Source organism: Gossypium hirsutum, chromosome A09, assembly GCF_007990345.1.
Source record: "Gossypium hirsutum isolate 1008001.06 chromosome A09, Gossypium_hirsutum_v2.1, whole genome shotgun sequence".
Taxonomy (NCBI): Eukaryota; Viridiplantae; Streptophyta; class Magnoliopsida; order Malvales; family Malvaceae; genus Gossypium; species Gossypium hirsutum.
The window spans coordinates 9,369,605-9,374,403 of NC_053432.1; the positions used below are offsets into that span (position 1 = coordinate 9,369,605).

A 4,799-nucleotide genomic window follows, 5' to 3' on the forward strand; every position below is an offset into this window, starting at 1 on the left:
CAATTTGTTTCATCTAATTTGTGAGTGAAATTTTTAGTACAAAAGTATTCCTTCTTTTTTATGACATATTTAATTTGCGATATGAAATTATTTCTTTATTTAGATCATAATATTAGTAACTAGCATTTGGATTATATTGATGAGACATTATTTTCATTTTTAAAAATGAAAGTTTGTAGATGATCATATAATACAAATAATTTTGGTTGTTTTTGTTAAATAACCTTAACCTAAATGGGTTTTATATATGATTGCACATTTTTATTCCATATTATAAAGTTTGGACTAGAAGTGGTATTAACTAGAAATGGAATAAGTCATATACGTATGCATGGTTAATGTTTCTAGTTAATTTAGAATAGCGGAAAGCATTGGCTTATATAATAAGATCATTATTCTAGTATGAAATTTTCTAGTGAGAATATATAACATGATAATCATATATTTGAGTATATAACATGATAATCATATATTTGAAATCAAGATCCTATTGTGCATATTTATGATGGTGCATGTGGTTTTTTATATATGACTTGGATATGATCTATAATCCCATGATTTTATAAAATTTTGAGATGTAAATTTTGAAATTTACTTTGGAAGCCATGAATCAAAGATCTCGTGAGTAGGGTTGAGTATTCGATCGAGTCGAGTTGAGTCGAATCAAGTTAAAAACCATTGAGTTAGTCGAGTTAACGAATCCTATTTTAGCAATCGAACTCAATTTTAATTTTTTTTTCAAATCGAGTCGAATCGAGTCAAAAACTTTCGAGTCGAGTTAACGAATCCTATTATTTATACTCAATATTGTGTTTACATGGGCAGGTTATTTAACTAGTAGACGAAGTACAATATTATTTAACTACATAAATAATATAATTTACTAAATAATTACATGTAAAGAATTATTTTAGGCATGCAAAATAACTATATATAACGTTGCAACATGATCACTGTGGCCGTAATTCGAGTCAACTACCTAAGCTATTACACCACACGCATAATTATATTTACATAGTGTATAATTATGCATCAAGAACTATCTTATATACAAGATAACAAAATGATATACCGAAAGCATGATACAAGGATGCATGCCACTACTACACAAAATATGATATAACAAAATGATACACCAAATGTATGATATAGTTGGTCATGGTGTGACACTCCAAGACTCGAATTCAAAAAAATAAATTCAAGTGTCCTGCACAACAAAATCCAGAGTTTAACCAATTGTTTTGACCAAAACAAAGCAAATGCAAGGTTGAAGTTTTCATAAGCATTAACAAAATTTTTATTCCAAAAAGTTAAAATCAAACTATCTTCAAGCTTCATCTTCTTTGAACATTGTAGATAGTACCGACAATTCTATAACAAAAATAAAAATGTATTCTTAAATTACGAAAATCTTTACTAGAAAAACTAAAAATAAACATTCAATTTTGTGAGTTGTAGTTAAGCATGTTACCATCTTCATGTTCCGATAACTGTGACAATTCTAATAAATATCAAAAGAGAAAAATGTTAGTTAAATTGTGAGAATGTTTATAAAATTAAATAAAATAAGCAATTAACCTTTTGAATTAAAGTTAGTCCCTTACCGTCATCTATATTTTGAAGTTCCTCCACATACTCCTCAAGGTTGATAGGATCTTTTAACCTTTGAAGCCAATCTTGTGTGCAAACCAAAGCCTCAACCATAGAAGGAGTCAAAGAACTTCTAAAATTATCTAGAACACGTCCACTCATGCTGAAAGCACTTTAGATGTAGTGGTTGAGATAGGAACGGATCACACATCTCAAGCCATTTGTGCAATAATTAAGAATCTTGGACTATTAACTTTCCACCACAATAACAAACCAAATGAATCTGAATTATTTTCACAATCTTCTCCCAAATATCTATCCAACTCAGATTTACTTTCCAAGCCAACATGTTGCTTTTTCTTCATATATTGTTGCATGACTAAGACTATCTTCGGTTTTACTTGATCTATTTCATTTTCAGTTAAACTTGGAGCTCTAGTAGGAAAATTAGATTCAACTTCAATGTTCATGTGAAGATTTCCCTCAACAATTGCAGAATATCCATCAAACAAACAATGCAATTCTCTATTGACCATCCTTATAATGTCATCTGCAATAGTAGGAAAAAGCAAGTTGACTGTAAATGAAAGAAAACCTATTTTGCACCTGATAATCCATAAAACTAACATATTTTTAATCCTATTCTTGATGCATTTTTTGGATGATTAATTATCTAAATTAGTGAATTTGATACTCTTAATCCTTTAAATTCATGTCTTTATACTTAGGAGAGCATTTGGGAGCAAAATGAGTGAAAAATGAGTCAAAATTGGACAAATAGAGTTGTTTACAGAATCCACACGGGCTGGCCACATGCCCTTGTGAGCCACACGGACTAACCATACGCCTATGTGATAGCCCATGTCGATATTACACCCTGCTTCCCAAATATGCGGAAAAACCCAATTTTTAGGCTTTTTGAGCATTCTAAAGTCTATAAATACCAATTAGAAGAAGACCTAACGGGGGCACTCAGAGAAGATTGAAGAGAACATGCGAAGAACTCCATCGGAATCAACTCAAAAGCAGATCTCCTTCAAGATTGAACATCTCCATTTAATTTTCTTCGAAGTTTTATTGAGTTTCTTTATGTCTTGTTGTTATCTTAATTTTGAGATGTTTCTATTCAGGGTTATGAGCTAAATTCCCTAGATACCTAGGGAATATGAAACCTATGATAAATCTTATTATTTGATTTTTGATTTACACAATAAATACTTGATTCTTGTTCTCAATTATGTATGCTTATTTCTTATTTTAATATTTCTGAGATATTAATTCAAGTTTAATGTGCATATTTCAATAGAGAAAAAGTCTCTGTTTAAGAGTAGATCTAGCATAACTGAGTGGAGTTGCATGTAATCCGAGAAATAGGACAACATAAATCTACCGGAATAGAGTCAAATCTAATAGGGGAATCCATAGATCAAGTTAATGTGACAATAGGGGTTTTAATTTGAAAGAAATTTTAATTAATCAACCTAGAGTTAGTTGTTCTTACTCTCGAAAGAGATATTAACATAATTAAGGGATTTTTATAGATCAAGACACAAGTGAATAAATCATTTAATTCAAATTCAAAATAATAGGTGAAGTCTAGGTGGATTCTTTCCTGGGTATTGTCTTTCTCTTTGGTTATTGTCGATTATTTTCCTATTTTATTCTCTGCTGCGTTCTTAGTTAAATTAGATTATTAAATTTAGATTAAAAATAATCACTCCAATTTATCTGCTAAATAATAGAAAAACGGTGATTACTAGTACTTTTAGTCCTCATAGATATGATATTCCCTACTCACCATAGCTATACTATTGCTCAATAGGTGCGCTTGCCTTTGTAGCAATTATAGTTAGTTTGGTGATCATCAAGTTTTTGGCACCATTGTCAGGGACTAAAATATAGGAACACTCGATTTTTATTAATGTAGCCATTTTTATTTTTAGTTTAATTTTTGCATTCTAATTTTTCTTTTCTTTTATTTGCTTCTGACAGGTTCCTTTAGTTTATGACTAGAAGAAACCCATCCGACCATTACTATTTGAAAACGAAATTGAAAGTATAACTTTCAGAAATTGTAGAGAAGTAGGGTAGAGTCGACAGAGTATAGTAGACGAGCAAGAGGATATTATTATTATGACTGAGAAGATGGGTGATAATTAGAATAATTTGCTACCTCCTGCAGTTGTTGCAAATCTAGATCCTGCTCCTTATACTATGTACGATTATGCCAAGTCCACTCTAACTGGGCCTGAATCAAGTATTGTGAGACGCACTATTGCTGTGAATAATTTCAAACTGAAGCCGAACACTATTCAAATGGTACAACAATTTGTTCAGTTCGATGGTTTGCAAGACGAAGATCCAAATACTCATTTGGCTAATTTTCTGGAAGTCTATGATACTTTCAAGATAAATGGCGTTTCTAACGACGCCATTTGCCTACGGTTATTCCCTTTCTCACTGAGGAACAAAGCTAAACAGTGGTTGAATTCTTTATTGTGAGGTTCTGTCACTACATGGGATCAAATGACTGAGAAATTCCTATTGAAGTACTTCCCACAAGCTAAGATGGCAAAATTAAGGAATGATATCTCTTCCTTCATTCAAATCGACCTAGAAACCCTATATGATGCAAGGGAGAGGTATAAGGAATTATTGAGACGTTTCTTTCACCATGGGTTACCTTTATGGCTACAGGTTTAAACCTTCTACAACAGCTTGAATCCCTTAACTAGACAGTTGATCGACACAGCAACCGGTGGTACATTGAATAATAAAACACCAAAGTAACTTATGAATTTGTAGAAGAGATGTCACTAAATAATTATCAGTGGCAAGTCATGAGGACGAAGCTGAATAGAGTAGCTGGTGTTTTCAATCTAGATCTGGTCACCATGTTACCGAATCAGGTAGACCAATTAAATAAGAAAATTGAAAATTTTTATGTTTCTACGCAAGTATATCTGATGATGCAATGCGATACAAATAGAGGTGGAATGAACAATCTAGAATGTTTACCCTTCGCTTCTAGCACAGAGAATGAACAAATCAATTATATGGGTAATAATTCTAGGCTTCAAAATAACCCTTATAGTAATTACTACAATGTAGGTTGGAGGAACCATCCCAATTTCTCTTGGGTGGTCAAGAAAATCAAAGAGCAAAATCCCCTCCAGGCTTTCAACAACCTTACCAACAAGAGAAGAAGT

The 4,799-nt window shown here is 31.8% G+C and overlaps 1 non-coding gene across 1 annotated transcript; it reads right to left on the reverse strand.

Annotated features, from left to right (window-relative positions):
• Positions 1-4,164: 4,164 nt before the first annotated feature.
• Positions 4,165-4,271, reverse strand: LOC121206890 (small nucleolar RNA R71). Its single transcript, XR_005902062.1, has one exon. It is a non-coding gene; the product is annotated as a small nucleolar RNA R71 (small nucleolar RNA).
• Between the last annotated feature and the right edge of the window lie 528 nt (positions 4,272-4,799).